Below are 20,407 nucleotides of genomic sequence, written 5' to 3' on the forward strand. Positions count from 1 at the left end.
CAGGGTCTGTTTTGCTTCCCTGGCACATCCACGGAGAAATGGCCAAGCGGAGAGAGCAAATGTTGAAGTCCTGCGAGGCTTAAGGACGAAGACTTTTGACAGGCTGCGCAAAAGTGGGAGGTGGTGGATTGATGAGTTGTCGGTGGTTCTTTGGTCAATCAGAACGACGCCAAATCGAGCCACGACCAGACACCCTTTGCCCTGGTTTACGGGGCAGAAGCAGTTCTCCCCACAGAACTCATATACGGGTCACCTCGGGTGCTCGCTTATGATGAGCTTGAGCAAGAGCGATTGCGGCAAGATGACGCGACGCTCCTTGAGGAAGATCGTCTCCGGGCAGCTGTGAGAGCAGCACGCTACCAGCAAGCTTTGCGCCGCTACCATAGCCGCAAGGTTCATGCCCGGAGCTTTGAGGAAGGCGACCTTGTTCTTCGGCACGTTTAGTCGGCCAAGAATTCCAACAAGTTGACGCCGAAGTGGGAAGGCCCTTATCGGGTAACACAAGTCACCAGGCCCGGTGCAGTCCGGCTGGAGACAGAAGATGCCATACTAGTGAGCAACTCCTGGAACATCGAGCATCTTTGCAAGTTTTACCCATAAGGCATGGCTTCCGGGCCTCCCGTCAAGCCACCCTTTTGTGCAAGCCTTGCATGCAAGGCATGTAACCCTTTGTACAAATCCAGGCGCAGACCCTGAGCATAAATAAACGAAGCGTTGGCGCCCTAAGTTATAGCATGCATGCTAGGTTGAGTCTCTTCCTTGGTTAGGGTTGATAGTGCTTAGCAGCGGCTAACCCCTAGCTTAGAGGTCGAGTGCGCGTCTCTCTATTCTTCTCTGTCTTCTTTGGTTTGCAGGGCACATGAGTATTCTTGCCGAGCTATTTTGGAAGAAAGGGAATGGACTGGCGCCCGGACCCCAGCAAACCAGAGTTGCCCGGGGCTCCTAGAACAAGGATCCCTCTGCGGCATGCCAAGGTCGCCGGGGGCTGCAGATCCCGATAAGTCCTTTATCCTCTATCATGCATTTAGTTATGGACTGGGATACGTGAAACCCCGTTCTATCTCTAAGCTTCCATGCTCCCCCTTTTCGGCACCCAAGGATTATTCCCTGGGTCCGAATCTGGTCGTAGCTGCGGCAGCAAAGAAGAGGAACGGGGAGCCTAAGCCCACCTCATCCTTGCCTCCGCCAAGAGCGTGAGAAAGGTCAAGCGAAGTGGGGGAACGACAAGGCCTGTTGCCGGGCGAAAAAACGTTTGTCCTAAAAGACAACAAGGATTCACTCCTTGACGTGGATTCCTCCCGCGAACGAAAATCCTGGCAAACATCCCTTTTTCATTAAAAAACATCCCGTATAGGTACAGTTCATACAAAATGAAAAACATGAACAAGGGGATTACAAGTTCTAAAGCTAACAAAGGCCCGAAGGCTTACAAGACTAAAAAGATATATGGTGCCCGTAATCCCTTTCTTATCCCTCTCCTCAGGAAATGGAACAAGAAAGTAGAAGGGCAGAAGGGGCACCTAGGCGAGCTACGAGTGGAAGAAGACACCAAGAGAACATCTCGGTGGCCGTCCAAGGCCTAGATGTGTGATGGCGGTGCCAGAGGCAGAGCTCCAAGATGAGGCGGCAGGACGTCAACACGCGACGAAGGTGTCGGTGCCCGCGTACTCTGACTTGACGGCCTTGCTGCCCGCCCTCTTCCTCCTCGGCAGCCTCCCTATGCCAGCCGCCCAAGGAGAGGACCCTGAGAAGTTCAAGGAGCCGGCGACGCGGATGATGGGGTCGCCGGTGCTGCTCGGAGCGGTGCCTGACACCTAGTCGGACCCGTCATCCTGCCGCTCGCTGCCCTCATTGTCGCTTCCGTTGTCTTCCTCGCCACTCTCGCTTGAGGAGGAATCTTCATCATCGGAGGAGCTCCCCAGGTAGCACCTCACGCGGGTCCCGAAGTGCCCGAAGATCTTGACGGAGAGGAGGCCACCCTCGATTAGTTTGAAATGGAGAGCGAGCCCATCCGTCAAGCTGTGGAGGTGAGCGAAGGTCTTCCACCCTCGATGAAGATACATGACGTGAGGGGCGGGGAACTCGACGTCAACCCACATGCCACTGTCCCCACAACCCCTCATGTGCAGCCGCAGCGCCTGCGGCGGATCCAGCTCCATCTCCCACGCAAATGGAGTCGGGAGGTGGAGGTGACAGCGCGGTGGGTGGCGCAGCCTAACGAAGAATTCGCAGGGGTTGTCCCCGGCGTGGCCCTCCATCAGAGGAGGGGCTCCTGGAGGAGGCAAGGCTGATCTGCCACCCCGTCCTCCTCTCCCTCGGGCACCACGACGGCCTCGACCTCCCCCTCCCTCTAGCGGCCGGATCCGCCGCTACGAGCTCTTGGGGAGGAGCGATGCGCTGCCTGGCTGAAACCCTCGCCGCCACCGATGAAGCGTCAGCACGCCCCCTCGCCATGGTAGAAGAAGAAAGGAAGCAGGAATGGGGAGAGGTAGATGGCAAAAGGTTGAGGGGCACCGTTCCTCCCGCTCCCCTCTTTATAAAGGGGCAGGGGCGAGGCTCGGCCGCCCCCTCTCGGCCAATCCGGCTTCTTGAAGTGACAGCAAGCAGGGTCGTCGACCGCCCTCCCCGCTCCATTGAAGGCGCATGGGAATCGACCCGCACGCGCACGACTACCCACGTCCCGTGAGCCTGTCATTCGCCCTGCGTTATGCATGCAACGAACATGGCGCAAGGGGCGGGCACAGTGGGACGCGTGGAACGAGGGTTCCCGAGCGAGGGCAGTAAATGGGAGGCGGCCCTGCGGTCTCAAAGAGACACACAAGCCGCCTCTTTACTGTCCACCACAAGGTGACGCCAGCATGCCCACGTCATGCGCGCGCACGACCCCCACATCGTGCGTTCAACGCGGGTCGTGGGAAGCACAACGGACGGAACAGTAGCCGCGGTAAAAATCCGCCCCAACTGCCCGTGCACCGTTCTAGGCCTGGCCCAACAACGTGATGCGCTTATGTGTGGCCCAGGCCCAGGGGCTCCTATCGGTGTACAAAAGTAGGGGCTCTGCTTTTGACCCCTTTACTTGTGCACGGGCAGTCAGATCCTCCCGCCACGGCCACGCATAACATGGCAGGAAAGGGAAGCCGGAGAGAAGCCGAAGCCACAAGACAAACAAAGCAGCAACAAGGACCAAGGCCACAAAGATCAGATAGGCGTAGCAGGTCTCCCCGGCAAGGACCCTTGCCGGGGCAGCTCGCCCACGCCAGCCGAACTGAGCCACCCTTGAGCCCACCAACGCTCGACAAATGCGTTGGACAGGACTCGGGAGGCACCTCCGTGGTGGTATGCAGATCTTTGTGGCAACATGCAAACCTTCGTGGAGGCTCCACCATCGCGCCACCTCAGCTGCCTACCTGCCTACATGGCAGCACATGCATCGCTGGCCAGTGGCGCGTGTCGAAGCGAGGATGAGCGGCGACGGACAGGACGGGCCTCGCCCCTGTCCCTGATAAAGCGAAGGGACACCTAAGCCTCGCATTAAATGTGTCTTGTCCTGTAATACCAGTGATAAGCTCGCAACGTTGTAGCACTTTCCACCTCCTGTGTGCCACTGTGGCAGCCCCTTTCGCCTATAAAAGGCGGCCCATGGCACACAGAGAAAGGATTCGGCTCTTTGGAACCTTGCAGCACCTAGAGCTAGTTCGAGAGCTCAAGAACACTAATACATCCACCAAAGCAGGATCATAGGGTTTTACGCATCTTTGCGGCCCGAACCTGGGTAAATCCCTTTGTGTTGTCTGCTAGTCCTGCTCTTCTCACGATCCCCGCGCCCCACAACTGTAGAAGGGATTCCAGGATCCCATAGGTGTCGTTTCCCACCGACACCGCCCGCAGTCCCGAAGAAGGACAGGTCGGGGCTGATCTCCCGAGGGTCTACTCCAGCCCCGGTGCTGCCCGAAGCCAGCTCCAGCCCTTCTGGTGCGCCCTCCTCTACTGCCGGACCTCCCGAGGCTGCGCCCCGCAAGAGGCTCTCGGGCTTTAAGCTCGGCAGGAGGCTGTTGGAGCTTGCCGCGACTAACCAGTAAGTAGTAGAACTCTGCTCTGCTCTTATTTTTGCCATCAAGGCTTCACATCCTCCATTGTTTGGGCAGGCCGCCGCCTGCGGTGAAGAGGCTGAAGGAGGACACGGTGGCCCCGCTTGGGAAAGCTCATCTATTGTGGCCGCGCCTTCACCTGCGGGAAGGGGAGGCAGTGGAGCTTGCACCTCACCTGCCCGGTCGTCCTCGCGAGGCCAAGAGGGACACTATGGCGAGGGGCTAGCCCCCATGGCCCCACTGACTTTGGAGGCACCGGCGCTTGACGCTGTCGCCGAGGTTGCCAAGGCTCGGGAGGTCCCAGCCTCCCAGGCCATGATTACGCTGCCGCCTTCTCCTCCTACTCCACCGGTTCTCGTCTCCTCTGCCTCCTCCGTCGCCTTGGACCGTGCTGCTGATGAGCTGAGTCGGCTGCGAGAAGATCTCCAGGGCGCCAACCCCTGCCTGGTGGCCGGGTGCCTGGAGCTGGTCTTTGGCTGGGTTCGCTCTGATGCCTCCGTCCGAGCAGCGCTGAGCCAGGCTGTGACAACTTCCGAGGAGGAGAAGCAAATCGCCTCCCAGGACATAGCCGCTCGCGACACGGTGTTGAAGGATTCTTCAACTTTCCGGGGCCACTGCAAGGCACTGGAGGACGAGCTGCAAGGCCTGCATGATGAGCTTGCCAAGGAGGTTCACGACCGTCAAGCGAAGGAGGAAGAGATGAAGGCTCGGGAGGCCGCCGTCAAGGACCGCGACACCGAACTGTCCGCTGATTGCGGCCGGCTGAAGACATTGGAGCAGAAGCTGAAGGAGGAGAGGATTGAGCTAGACGCCAAGGCGAAGGTCTTGGCCGAGGATCACGTGGCCTTCACGGTTTATGAGGTGAGATCTCGCAAGGCGCTGAAGTCGATTTATGACGATGGTCTGGAGAAGCCGCTGGCCGGAGCCACGGACGGCCCCGCCAAGCTGCTTCCCTTCCCGGTCGAGGTGCTTGAAGAGGTCGTGACCGGCATCGGCCCCATGGCCGAGGTTGAAGCTCGCGTCCTTTCCTCCGCAGCGCTGACGCGGATCCTCAGCCACGTCTATTTTCACAACCCCGATGCCAACCTTGACGACCTACTGGAGCCTGTGGACGCCGGGCGCTCCACCGCTGCTGCTGAGGCCGTGAAGGGCTGAGCGGAGGCCTTGCTGGCGAAGTTCCGCGCCTTCGCCACTGCGCCCAAGGCAGGTGCTTCTGACTCCGCGGCCTCAGGAGGTGGAGCTGACAAGCGTGACCCCGCCACGAGTGACGGCGCTGCTCAAGGGTGATCTCCTCGCGGCCTCTTTCTTGTTTCCGCTCCTACAACATGCACCGTGCCTCGTGGAGGCATTTAAACCTGTGTCTAGTATCATGAGGACAATTTATGGTTTGTAATATTTGCTTCTAAATTTGCGAGATTTTGCGGTTTGCTTCCTATTTGCTTCGTGTTCTACGTCGGCAGGTCCCGGCCCCGCGCATACCTCAGCCGCCGTTAGCCCCGGCCAGATCACCAGGATGGGACTTGGGAGTGAGGGGCTACGTGGCAAGTTAGGCTCCTGAGTCACGATGCTCGGGAGTCCCCCTTGACGCGCAAACAGCAAATAGGGAGGGGGTGTAGGAGTGGATCTGTCATTCTACGTCGGCAGGGCCTAGACCCGCGCATATCTCAACCGCCATTAGCCTTTTGGAACTAAGGAGTGAGGAGCTACGTGACCAGTTAGGCTCCTGAGTTGCGATGTGCAGGAGTCCCCTTGACGCGCAAACAGTCTTCATACCTTGGCTCCGCTCGGGGAGGGGCGCGCGACGACCAGGTCCAAGGGACCTGGCTGGGTGGCATGCGCTCGGGCGTGACCCGGGCGCAGCCCCCATGTCCAGCCCCCTCGCGTGGCGCTCCCGAGGGGAGGCATTGCAATGAGGCCAGACACTGAGCTCTGGGCTCCCTGAGGTTGATACAGCCGTGGGCTGCCCTCAGTTTTTTATCACCAGCGCGGAGCATAGCGCTTCCGTATGTGTACGGGCATAGCCGCTCCTCGGCAGTGTCGTCAGCCAACGCGGAGCATGGTGCTTCCACTGGTATGTAGTAGGGGGGGCCCCTCCGGGAGGAGCCCCCGGGGCATATACAGCCCGCCCTGACACGTGGTCGGCCCGGTAGGGCTAGACGAGGTGTATCTCGGCACTCGTGAGCCAGCGCGGGACTCACGAGGCCCTACCTCAAGGCGGGTTGCGCCTGATCTTGAGCTTTGGGCGGCTGAGTGTTCCTGCAAGGTGGTTAGATGCAAATGCTCTACGTCCTCATGTCCCGACCCTCAAGCAAGCTTAGCCGCCACTGGTATGCCAGTTCGTGATGCCGTGGACAACGTCAGGGGGTGAGGGCTGGAGAACCAGTAAGAGCTCCTGAGTCGCGATGCTCAGGCGCCCCCCTTTTGACGTGCAAGCAGTTTGCATGAGGGAGAAAAAGGGGCCGCGATGGGCGAGAGATGATAATCATAGGCAAGTTAAGCGTGAAGAGCAAATCAGCTTAGATAGATGCAGAAAAGATACATGCCACTGGGTCAAGCCCGAGCGGCTTGGGGATGATGCAGCCCGAGGGGCGCCCCCAGCAAAGCGAACTAAAGACAGAATCCAAACGGATACAGGCCGCAGGGACGGACCCACGCGACCAGGGAATAATGCAGCCCTGAGGGCGCTCCCAGCCGAAATGAAACTCGAAAGATGTCACCTAGTATCATTGCAGAGCGGGTGTTGGAGTAGCTGATGATGCACGGTGAAGAAGCCGATCCTCACGAGCCATCGGAGCCCTGAGCCTCGGGAGACTCTGGGGGTTCGGGCGGCTCCTCGAGGTCCATCTCCATCTCCACCAGGAAGGCGCGGTGCCTGACATCTTGAGCTTCCAGAATGCTCCACATTAGGCGCTGGTGAGCAGCAGCCGTGTTCGGCAGGCTGAAAGGCATGCCAACGTAGTTGTGAGGTGGACCCTCGCAATGTTCCACGCGCGAAGGCCAGAAACGCTCCTGACACGCGACACCGTTGAGCCCTAGGTAGTCGATGCAAACGCGCAGCCCGCCATCCTCGCCTGGTTGGGGAGCTACTCCGGGTAGGCGGTGATCGCCGCGCGTGACTCTTGATTCCTGCAGCTCCTGAGTAACCTTGGTGATGAACTCCTGAGGGTTGGGCCCTCCTTGCCTCATGCCTTCCTGAAGGAAACGTGCCGCAAAGCAAGCCTCCAAGTGGTGCCCGAGCGCCTCCCTCGTGATCTTGGCAAAGTCAGAGGCCCTCCAGGAGAGAGCCCCCAAGCCTTGCCCGAGGAGGGCACCGGGTGCACATTCCTATGCGATGGAGGGAGGCGCCCCTTGCACGGGCGCAGATCCTGACGCGGTGCCTCCGAAGACGCCTGACTCCTGAGGCCTTGAGCTGGGTGATGTCTTCTTCTTCTTGGGAATTGCCTCGAGAGGGTTCCCGCTCTTGCTGTCTGGGTCCTCGACTGATGCAGCTTGGAAGGCACGCTCGAGAGAGCACACCGCGTCCTTCTCTTCACAGGGGACTGTGATAACTCCGCCGCTTCCCGGCATCTTGAGGACATTGTATCCATGGCGAGTCACTGCAATGAACTTGGCCAGGGCTGGATACCAGAGGATGGCATTGTATGGCAGGCAAATGTGGGCAACGTCGAAGTCAATGAGCTCGGTACGGTAGTTCTTGCACTGTCCAAAGGTGACAGGGAGGCGAACCTACCCTATCGGGGTGGTGGAACCGTCAGTGACTCCTGAGAAAGGCTTGGTCGGCTAAACCTGATCATATGGCACTTGGAGATTGTTGAATGTTTCGACGGACAGAATGTTGAGCCCTGCGCCGCCATCGATGAGGGTCCTGGTGACTTGCACATTGCTGATGACTGGGGAACAAAGCATTGGGACGACCCCGGCTGTAGCTGCACACTTGAGCTGATCCGCTGAGCTAAACGTGATGGCGCACGTGGACCACCTGAGAGGGCGCGTGGCCTTGAGCTCGGGGAGGACTGCGTTCACCTCGCGAGCAAACTGCTTGAAGATGCGCTGAGAGGCTGGGGCCTGAGCTCCGCCCAAGATGCAAGCGATAGCACATGGCTCCTGGAAGCCCCCATCCCCTCATCCTGATGATAGTCGTCATTCCTTCTTGGCTGTGGTGGCAGAGGAGGAAGGCATGCGTTGCTCTGCGGGCGATCTTCACGAGGTTTATCCCTCCAAGCCCCCTCGCGAAGCTGGTCCTGCCAGCGGTCCTCGCAAGGTCGGTCACGCCACCCTTGGCGACAGCCTCGGTCGTCCCATCGTCCTCCACCTCTTCCTCCTCCTCGGTCGTAGCCCTGACATTGCGCTCGGGGCATCGACCGATACGTCCTTCTCGCATGGCCCTGAGCTCTTGGCATTCGTTGGTGTTGTGGGTGTGGAGGTCGTGGTACACGCAGTACCGGCTGCCCTTGGATGACTCCGGCTGGTCCCTGCCGCGCTCTGTGTTTGGCTCTGCTGCGAGCACGGCTGCTCCTTTGTGCTTCACGTCCTTGGCCTTGGCTTTCTTCTCTTCAGGGTCAGCAGCTGAGAGCTCGAGAAGGGAGAGGCGTCCCTCCTCAGCCCTTGCGCACTTGGCCGCCAAGTTGAACAGCTCTAGAGCTGTTCACAGATCCTCGTGGATTGTCAGTTCCTCCTTCATCTTGACGTCATGATGAGGACATTAATACCATTGTTACACCCACAGCCCCTACTGCTACATATACTGGACCAATTACTAGAGCTCGCGCATGCCAATTAAATTATCAGGTGCCTTTGTTTCTTGGTAATGATTCTAATGTTCATGACAATATGATGCTGTCTAAATTGTATACATTTGTTTTGCTTACAAATGAAGGGGCTAGCTTGGAGAAGGATGAACATTGGAGCAAGAACAAGCATGGAGATGATGGCATGCGCAAGGGGAACAAGACCGGAGTTACAAGTGATGATTTCAGGACATTGAAGCCACCATAATGAGTGCATGAAGCCTTGGACGAAATATACAAGATGCCACTTCATAAAGTTTGTCCAGAGGCTATTCTAGGTGCTGCGTCACCTTATTATTGGGCCAGGCCCATGTAATTTCGAAATACATAAGTATAGGCTATTTTTAGAGTCGGTATGTGTGGGGAAACAAGAGATAGGTTTAGTTTCGGACCCCTCTACCAAGGGCCACGAAATTCACCCCCTCTTCCTCCATATATACAGCCCGTAGGGCACCGTTTAGACTTTGGGTTTTGTTTAGATTAAAGTTCGCCATAGCTGCAACTTCGCGTACTTCGTTTGTGTTCAACGACCAGACAAAGGCGTCACAGAACCCCACCTTGATCAATAAAGCTTTCATCTTATATTCGCAATATCCAGATTGCAATCTAAGTTTCTTGCTTGTTCTTCGTTTGCCCGCAGGAAACAGACCCTCGTGGTCAGGTTGATCGTGCTCCGGCGTGGTCAATAACCTCTCGGAGTTGGTTTAGTGATTGCTAAGGCGCGACGTCCTCGCACGTTCGTAGTCGGATCGTCAAAGTCGACTTCCACCAAAGCGATATCCATCATCTCATCAAAAGACGGGACACCTTTGCCTCTATCAAGTGGTATCGGATTTCCAGGTTGCTCGGTGAGATTTTACAGTTTTTCGTAGTTTACATCGAGTCTGTTCTTCATACCTACAGTCCACGAAAAAGCCACAATTTTTTTTGCATATTAGGGTTGTTTTCGAGTTCCATCTAATTTCCGATTCGTGTTTCCTTGCCTGAGTAGGTTTCGGAAAAAAAAAGTCTGGAAACCACCCTCCGTTTAGGCCCAAAATTTTCCAAAAACGCACTTGAGAAAAAAATTCTGGCTATCCTATTTTTAGGTGTTTCTAAGCGTATTGAGAAAGTCGCCGTTATAGAAAGTTTTTTTTTTGACCTGTTTCCAGTTTTTTGGTCCGGCCAGTCAAAAAAAATTGGTCAAAAAAATTTCTTGCCTATCCTGTTATCTTGACTTGGGAAGAGTTTTGAGACACTCGCCATTATAGTGATTTTCGAAAAAAAGGAGCGCAAAAAAAGAGCGCAAAAAAAAGAGTGAAAAAAATTCAGAGTGTGCTTCTCCCTTGTTTCCGTGCAGCGTCGTGATTTTGTTAGTGTTCTAGGCTCACCTCTCTAGCACAGTCTAGCCTAGGACCAGCACGGTACCGTCGTTGAGCGTTTATTCAACTTTGCATCTCTGAATTGATTATTGCTGACCTTTTTTTGCTACCATATTATAAGCCTTCCCAGCTCCACATACATCTACGTCGTGCGTTTGACTCTCCCTGGTAATCGCTTTATCCAAGCTTTGAGAGTTTTGACTACAACGGTTGCCGATCACCACCTGCTGCTGGGTAAGAACTGGTAAGAATTTGAGATTTGCTTGAGGGGTTTGTGATACACCACCACTTCTTAGTAGTCTGTAGGATCATATTCTTGTGTGTTTCTATTTGCTGCTAACCATGGTAGGATCACAAGCCGATGAGACTAACTAGGAGAACCTGACGAACAAACAACTACATGATAAATTTCAGCAAATGATGAGTGGACAGGTGCAAGATGTGCTAAACAGATTTGACGAGGCCATGGAGAAGATAGATGGCATTGAGAAGACGTTCGAAATAAAGCTTGATAGCAAGTTTAATGAATTGCTCGCACGTTTTCCACAACCACCGCCGGCTGCACCTATCGCACCTCTGCAGCAACAACAACAACAACAACGCCCCTTTCGAATCAGTATGGACGAGCGAAGCGTGTTCCTCTTGAGGATGGCCAAACTTCTGGTGCTGTAGTACCTGTTGTTGATGCTTATTTGGCTCTTGCTACTACTGCTACTGGTACCCAGGAGGATGATGAGTATGCGGGCGATTATGAGGATGAGGTTGATCAAAATCAGAACTACGTGCAGCCACCAGCACCACCACCAGCAGGTCGACCTCAGGTATTTATTCGCAATGGTAGGCCTGCACCACCACCTTAGGTACGAGATCATGACCATGTTCCTAAACTGAAATTGAATATTCCACCATTTGAGGGTAGATATGTTCCTGATATATATCTTACTTGGGAGTTAGAAACTGAACAATGTTTTACATGTTTGCAATATCCCGAGGAGAGACGGGTTGCTGCTGATGTTTGTGCTTTCACTAGTTTTGCATGTGTATGGTGGTCTGAACATTGTAGATTATATCATATTCCAGCTACTTGGGCTGCTTTGAAAACTGCTAAGCGTACTCATTGGGTTCCACCATATTATCAACGTGAATTGCTTCAAAAATTGCAGCGTTTAAGACAAGGAAAAAATTCTGTAGAAGAATATTATCAGGAATTACAAACTGGCATGATTAGATGTGGTATTGTTGAGGAGAATGAAGCTATGCTTGCACATTTTATGGGTGGATTAAATAGAGAGATTCGGACCATTCTAGAGTATAAGGAGTATACTAATATCACTCGCTTATTTCATCTTGCTTGTAAAGCTGAACATGAAGTGCAGGATCGACAAGCATTGGCGCAAACTAACTTTTCTGCAGGTCGACCTTCATCATGGACACTGCGTGCATCTTCTACTTCAACTACACCAGCACCTCCATCAGGTGCCATTTCCAGCTGTGATACAAGAAAGCGGGCACAACCACCATTATCTGCCAAGAGCGCACCTTTCGGGCCTGCACAGAGCTCTTCTTCTTCCATGGCATCAATAGGGCACACAGGTGATATTATTTGTCGTCATTGTAAGGGAAGAGGTCATTATGCACGAGAATGCAAATCTCAGCGTGTGATGATTGCTACTGAGGATGGTGGGTATGAGTCCGCTAGTGACTATGATGAGGAGACTTTGGCTCTTATTACACGTGAAGAACACGGTGGAGATGATTCAGATCATGAGACGCAATACATGGCTACTGACGATGCTGACAGGTATGAATGTTTAGTTGCTCAACGTGTTTTGAGTGTGCAGGTCACACAAGCTGAGCAAAATCAGAGGCATAATTTGTTCCATACAAAGGGAGTTATGAAGGAACGTTCTGTGCGCGTCATCATAGACAGAGGGAGCTGCAACAACTTGGCTAGCATGGAGATGGTGGAGAAGCTTTCTCTCACCACAAGACCACATCCACATCCTTACTACATCCAATGGTTCAAAAACAGCGGCAAGGTTAAGGTAACACATACTGTTCGTGTGCATTTTAGTATCTCTACATATGCTGATTATGTTGATTGTGATTAGGTACCTATGCAAGCAGTTCCTTATTACTTGGTAGACCATGGCAATTTGATAAAAATTCTGTACACCATGGTAGAAACAATCATTATACTCTTGTTCATAAGGATAAAAATATTACTTTGCTTCCTATGACTCCTGATTCCATTTTGAGAGATGATATTAATAGAGCTAATAAAGCAAAACAGGAGAAAAATAAGAGTGAAAATCAGATTGTGGCGAAAGAATTTGAGCAACAAATGAAGCCTAATAGTAAACCATCTAGTGTTGTTTCTTAAATTAAATTGAAAAGTGCATGTTTACTTGCCACTAAATCTGATATTGATGAGCTAGATTTCAGCAAATCTGTTTGCTATGCTTTTGTGTGCAAAGAGGCATTATTTTCATTTGAGGACGTGCCTTCCTCTTTGCCTCCTGCTGTCACTAACATTTTGCAGGAGTTCGCTGACGTCTTTCCACAAGATGTGCCACCGGGATTACCTCCCATTCGAGGGATTGAGCATCAGATTGACTTAATACCCGGTGCATCATTACCCAACCTTGCACCATACCGTACCAATCCAGAGGAGACGAAGGAGATTATGCGTCAAGTACAGGAGCTGCTCGACAAAGGTTATATACGCGCATCCCTTAGTCCTTGTGTTGTTCCTATTATTCTAGTGCCGAAAAAGGATGGTACATCACGTATGTGTGTTCGATTGTAGAGGCATTAATAATATTACTATTCGTTATCGTCATCCTATTCCTAGGCTAGATGATATGCTTGATGAATTGAGTGGCTCTACAATATTCTCCAAAGTTGATTTGCATAGTGGATACCATCAAATTCGTATGAAATTGGGAGATGAATGGAAAACGGCATTTAAAACTAAGTTTGGATTATATGAGTGGTTAGTCATGCCTTTTGGGTTAACTAATGCACCTAGTACTTTCATGAGATTAATGAACGAAGTTTTACGTGTTTTTATTGGATGATTTGTGGTAGTCTATTTTGATGATATACTGATTTACAGCAGATCTTTAGAGGAACATTTGGAACATTTACGTGCTGTTTTTATTGCTTTACGTGATGCACGTTTGTTTGGTAACTTTGGGAAGTGCACCTTTTGCACCGACCGGGTATCTTTTCTTGGCTATGTTGTTACTCCACAGGTAATTGAAGTTGATAAAGCCAAGATTGAAGCTATTGAGAGTTGGCCGCAGCCCAAAACGGTCACACAAGTGAGGAGTTTTCTTTGCCTCGCTGGATTCTATGGGCGTTTTGTGAGAGATTTCAGCACCATTCCTGCACCTCTCAATGAGCTTACAAAGAAAGATGTGCCTTTTCTTTGGGGTACCGCACAGGAAGAAGCCTTCACGGTATTGAAAGATAAGTTGACACATGCTCCTTTACTCCAACTTCCTGATTTTAGTAAGACTTTTGAGCTTGAATGTGATGCTAGTGGAATTGGATTAGGAGGTGTGTTATTACAAGATGGCAAACCTATTGCATACTTTTCTGAAAAATTGAGTGGGCCTAGTCTGAATTATTCTACTTATCATAAAGAATTATATGCTCTTGTTCGGACTTTAGAAACATGGCAACATTATTTATGGCCCAAAGAATTTGTTATACACTCTGATCATGAATCTTTGAAACATATTAAAAGTCAAGCTAAGCTGAATTGTAGACATGCTAAATGGGTTGAATTCATTGAGACTTTCCCTTATGTCATTAAACACAAGAAGGGTAAAGAAAATGTTATTGCTGATGCATTGTCTCGTCGCTATACTATGCTTTCACAACTTGACTTCAAAATATTTGGTTTGGAGACAATCAAAGATCAATATGTGCATGATGCTGATTTTAAAGATGTATTGCAGAATTGTATCGAAGGTAGAACATGGAACAAGTTCGTCGTTATTGATGGCTTTGTGTTCCATGCTAACAAGCTATGCATTCCAGCTAGCTCCGTTCGTCTTTTGTTGTTGCAGGAGGCGCATGGAGGAGGATTAATGGGACACTTTGGCGTGAAGAAGACGGAGGACGTACTTGCTACACACTTCTTTTGGCCAAAGATGAGACGGGATGTTGAGCGCTTTGTTGCTCGCTGCACTACATGTCAAAAAGCTAAGTCACGACTCAATCCTCATGGTTTATATATGCCTTTGCCTGTACCTAGTGTTCCTTGGGAGAATATATCTATGGACTTTGTTTTAGGTTTACCTCGAACAAAGAAGGGGAGGGATAGCATATTTGTTGTCGTGGATAGATTCTCGAAAATGGCACACTTTATACCATGTCATAAAAGAGATGATGCTGTTAATGTTGTTGATTTGTTCTTTCGTGAAATTATTCGCTTGCATGGTGTGCCAAATACTATTGTTTCAGATCGTGATACTAAATTTCTTAGCCACTTTTGGAGATGTTTATGGGCTAAGTTGGGGACTAAACTGCTTTTTAGTACTACTTGTCACCCCCAAACTAATGGACAAACTGAAGTAGTCAATATAACATTGTCTACTATGCTTAGAGCTGTTTTGAAGAATAATAAGTAAATGTGGGGAGAATGCTTGCCTCATATTGAATTTGCTTATAATTGTTCATTGCATTCTACTACTATGATGTGCCCTTTTGAAGTTGTGTATGGTTTCCTACCTCGTGCACCTATTGATTTGTTGCCTCTTCCATCTTCGGAGAAGGTTAATTTTGATGCTAAACAACGTGCTGAATTGATTTTAAAAATGCATGAGTTAACTAAGGAAAACATTGAGCGTATGAATGCTAAATATAAACTTGCTAGAGATAATGGTAGAAAACATGTTGTGTTTGCACCTGGAGATCTTGTCTGGTTACATTTGCGTAAGGATAGATTTCCTAATTTGCGCAAATCAAAGCTAATGCCACATGATGACAGACCTTTTAAGGTGTTAGAGAAAATAAATGATAATGCATATAAACTTGAGCTGCCTCTAGATTTTGGGGTTAGTCCCACTTTTAACATTGCAGATTTGAAGCCTTATTTGGGAGAGGAAGATGAGCTTCCGTCGAGGACGACTTCATTTCAAGAAGGGGAGGATGATGAGGACATCAATACCATTGTTACACCCACAGCCCCTACTGCTACATATACTGGACCAATTACTAGAGCTCGCGCATGTCAATTAAATTATCAGGTACTTTTGTTTCTTGGTAATGATTCTAATGTTCATGAGAATATGATTCTGCCTAAATTGGATACATTTGTTTTGCTTACAAATGAAGGGGCTAGCTTGGAGAAGGATGAACATTGGAGCAAGACCAAGCATGGAGATGATGGCATGCGCAAGGGGAACAAGAATGGAGTTACAAGTGATGATTTCAGGACTTTGAGGCCACCATAATGAGTGCATGAAGCTTTGGACGAAATATACAAGATGTCACTTCATAAATTTCGTCCAGAGGCTATTCTAGGTGCTGCGTCACCTTATTATTGGGCCAGGCCCATGTAATTTCGAAATACATAAGTATAGGCTATTTTTAGAGTCGGTATGTGTGGGGAAACAAGAGATAGGGTTAGTTTCGGACCTCTCTACCAAGGGCCACGAAATTCACTCCCTCTTCCTCCATATATACAGCCCGTAGGGCACCGTTTAGAATTTGGGTTTTGTTTAGATTAAAGTTTGCCATAGCTGCAACTTTGCGTACTTCGTTTGTGTTCAACGACCAGACAAAGGCATCACAGAACCCCACCTTAAATAAAGCTTTCATCTTATATTCGCAATATCCAGATTGCAATCTCAGTTTCTTGCTTGTTCTTCGTTTGCCCGCAGGAAACAGACCCTCGTGGTCAGGTTGATCGTGCTCCGGCGTGATCAATAACCTCTCGGAGTTGGTTTAACGATTGCTAAGGCGCGACGTCCTCGCACATTCATAGTTGGATCGTCAAAGTCGACTTCCACCAAAGCGATATCCATCATCTCATCAAAAGACGGGACACCTTTGCCTCTATCACGTCGCGGACGCCATCAGAGAACGCTGAGATGATGGCCTCCTCGGTCACCTTGGGAATCTAGAGGCGAATGTTGTTGAAGCGCTGGATGTACTTCTGCAGGGTCTCTCCAGGTCAATGCTTGATGTGGCGCAGGTCACCCACGACCGGAGGACGGTCGCGAGTGCCCTGCAAGTTGGCAATGAAGCGGGTGCGCATCTCGTCCCAAGAGGAACTTGTGCCAGGAGGCAGGTTCAGGCGCCAGGTGCGGGCACCGTCTTTGAGCGCCATGGGAAACCAATTCGCCATGACCTTCTCGTCTCCGTTGTCCGCTTCAATGCCCAGCTCGTAGAGCTGCAGGAACTCCGCAGGGTCGGCAGTGCCGTCGTAGCGAGGAGGCAGATCCGGCTTGAACTTGCCCGGCCAGGCGACACTGCGTAGCTCGGTGGTGAAGGCGCGGCAGCCTATGGTGGCCACCGGTGCCCTTTGCTGATGCGGGGCTTGCTCCTGGGGATTCCCGCGCGCCGCCGCCAGGGGCAGCGCGGGGTCTTGACGTGCTGGCGCTGGGATGCGGTCATGGCGTGTTGGTGCAGGGAGCACGCGAGCACCTTCTTGGGGACGAGGGATTTCTTGGTAGCTCCTTTCTTGTCGTGCGGGTGCTGGACGCGGTGGGTCTCGTCCAGGGGCCGCGCGCCTTGGAGCCAGGGTGCCTTTTTGGGGAGGAGGTGGCGGAGGCACCTCCTGAGCTGCATCACCCACACAGGACGAGGGGGGGCGAGGCAGCGAGAGGGACGACGCAGGGGAGCCCCCTGCGGCGCTGACGAGCTCGGTGATGCAAGCGAGCCACTCCTCGTAGAGGTCGTCGACGGGGCGGTAGTTCAGGAGCTCACGTGCCAGGAGTAACGTGGCATGCGCGTCCGTGGGAGCGCGACGGGCGTCAGACGAACCAGCTGGAGTCAGCGATGGAGTGGTGGTGCGGCATTCCCGCCACACTGAGGGATGCAGCAATGACGCCTGCTACTCGTTCCCCGCCAGGTCGGTGGCGGTGTTGGCGGCAGGCGACAGAGAACGACGGGGAGTCCCACCGACGGGAGCCGTCTGGGCGACGTGAGCGGCGAGTGCAGCATGATGCTCGGCACGAGCTTGGTGAGCGTCAGCCATGGATGCGACGAACGGTCGAATGCAGAATAGAAGAAGAAAGATTCTGGCGCACCCCTACCTGGCGCGCCAAATGTCGGATATCGAGTTCCGGCAAAACCCTTAAGGTTCGAACTTTGGGGTGCGCGCCAAGATCTTCCCCCTACCGCTCCACGCCCCAGCGCCTCGCTGAGAATCTATGCTACACGATGAACAACATGAGGGACACAAGGTTTCTACCGGTTCGGGCCACCATTGTGGTGTAATACCCTAATCCAGTGTGTGGTGTGGTGGATTGCCTCTGGGGCTGATGATGAACTGTACAGAGGAAGAACAGCCTCGGGAAGGATGTTCTTGGGGTGGTGTGCTTGGAGAGGAATTGCTCCGTCTCTGTTGGCTCTGGGTGAGATCCAGATGCCTTCTACTGTGGTGTCTATCTCTATATATAGAGGCCCTGGTTCTCTTCCAAATATTGAGTGGGAAGGGCGCCAACAACGGCCATTTTGAACGGGAACAGCTGGTACAAGTTATCCTGACTAAAGTTGGTCTTCGGCTGCCAAAGGCACTGGCGATGACGTTGTCTTGGGCTCCACGGTGACCTCCGTCCTGCCGCTCTGCTGGTCTTGGTCTCGTTGCACCGAAATGGTAACCTTTGCTTGATGCATCGGTACTCCACGCCTGCACTTGGCCCGTTTGCACCAAAGAGGAAACAAGGACACTGCGCAGGCCGGCGCCCGCCTGGCGCCCGCCTGGTCTCGATCGTCATGGCTTGCGTCACGCACACCACGCGAGGTACCCCTGCCTTGATCTCTCCGCTTCCTCGCAAGCCTGCCTAGTGAGGCCGTTCCTGAGGAAGCCTTGCGTTGTCCGCCCCGCGAGGCTTGGCCCCTCGCGAGGGTCTTGAGCTTGAGTTGATGAAGATGGGTCGTACTGGGCCACCCCTTGAGCCACGTCGCAGGCCACAGGCAGGCAAGTCTGGGGACCCCCATTCCTAGAACACCGACAATAGAGATCTGAAAATATATGAAGGAAAATAGACCCGGGGGCCATAGTTTTCACTAGAGGCTTCTCTCTTGAAGGCAAATAATACATGCGGGTGAACAAATTAGTGTCAAGCAATTGATAGAAAAGCGCAAAGTTATGACGATATCCAAGGCAATGATTATGAATAGAGGCATCACGTCTGTGTCAAGTAGACCGAAATGATTCTGCATCTACTACTATTACTCCACACATCGACCGCTATCCAGCATGCATCTAGAGTATTAAGTTCATAAGAACGGAGTAACACCTTAAGCAAGATGACATGATGTAGAGGAAAAAACTCGAGGAATATGATAAAAACCACATCTTTTTACCCTTGATGGCAACAATACAAATACGTGCCTCACTACCCTACTTTGTCACTGCTGAGGACATCGTAAGATTGAACCAAAACTAAGAACCGCTCCCATTGCAAGAAAAACCAATCTAGTTGGCCAAACCAAATCGATAATTCGAAGAGAAATACAAAGACCTCAATTCATGCATATAAGAATTCAGAGAAGATTCAAATATTCATAGATAAGCTGATCATAAATCCACAATTCACCAATCTCGACAAACACACCGCAAAAGAAGATTACATCGGATAGATCTCCAAGAACATCGAGGAGAACAAGGTATTGAGAATCAAAGAGAGAGAAGAAGCCATCTAGCTACGAGCTATGGACCCGTAGGTCTGTGGTAAATTACCCATGCTTCATCGGAGGGGCAATAGGGTATATGTAGATGCCTCTGTGATCGAATCCCCCTCCGGCAGGATGCCAAAAAAGGTGCCAAGATGGGATCTCACGGGAACAGAAGGTTACGACGGCGGAAAAGTATTTTGGTGGACGCTTCTAGTCGTTTAGGAATATTTGGGAATTTATAGGCCAAAAATAGGGTTTGGAGAGCTTTGAGGGGCCCACAAGCCAGGGGGCTCCCCCCTAGGGCGTGCCCTGGAGGCTTGTGGCCTCCTAGGGACTCCTTTGACTTCATCTCCAAGTCATATGTGTGTCTTCTGGTCCAAGAAAAATCATTGCAAAAGTTTTATTCCCTTTGGACTCTATTTGATATTCCTTTTGTGTAAAACTCAAAAACAAGGAAAAACAGAAACTAGCACTAGGCTCTAGGTTAATAAGTTAGTCCAAAAAATAATATAAAATAGCATATTAATGCATATAAAACATCCAAAACAGATAATCTAATAGCATGGAACAATAAAAAATTATAGATACGTTGGAGACGTATCAAGCATCCCCAAGCTTAATTCCTACTCGTCCTCGAGTAGGCAAATGATAAAAATAGAATTTTTGATGTGGAATGCTACCTAACAAATTTATCCATGTAATTTTCTTTATTGTGGCATGAATGTTCAGATCCATAAGATTCAAAACAAAAGTTTAATATTGACATAAAAACAATAATATTTCAAGCATACTAATAAAGCAATCATGTATTCTGAAAATAACATGGACAAAGAAAGTTATCCCTACAAAATCATATAGTCTGGGTATGCTCCATCTTCATCATACAAAGTATTAAATGATGCACAACCCTGATGACAAGATAAGCAATTGTTTCATACTTTTGATGTTCTCAAACTTTTCAACTTTCACGCAATACATGAGCGTGAGCCATGGATATATCACTATAGGTGGAATAGAATATTGTGGTTGTGGAGAAGACAAAAAGAAGGAGGTAGTCTCACATCAACTATGCATATCAACGGGCTATGGAGATGCCCATCAATAGATATCAATGTGAGCGAGTAGGAATTGCCATGCAACGTATGCACTAGAGCTATAAGTTTACGAAAGCTCACAAATAAACTAAGTAGGTGTGCATCCAACTCACTTGCTCACGAAGACCTAGGGAATTTTGAGGAAGCCCATCATTGGAATATACAAGCCAAGTTATATAACAAAAAATCCCACTAGTATATGAAAGTGACAACAT

This window comes from Triticum aestivum, chromosome 1B (assembly GCF_018294505.1).
Source record: "Triticum aestivum cultivar Chinese Spring chromosome 1B, IWGSC CS RefSeq v2.1, whole genome shotgun sequence".
Classification (NCBI taxonomy): domain Eukaryota; kingdom Viridiplantae; phylum Streptophyta; class Magnoliopsida; order Poales; family Poaceae; genus Triticum; species Triticum aestivum.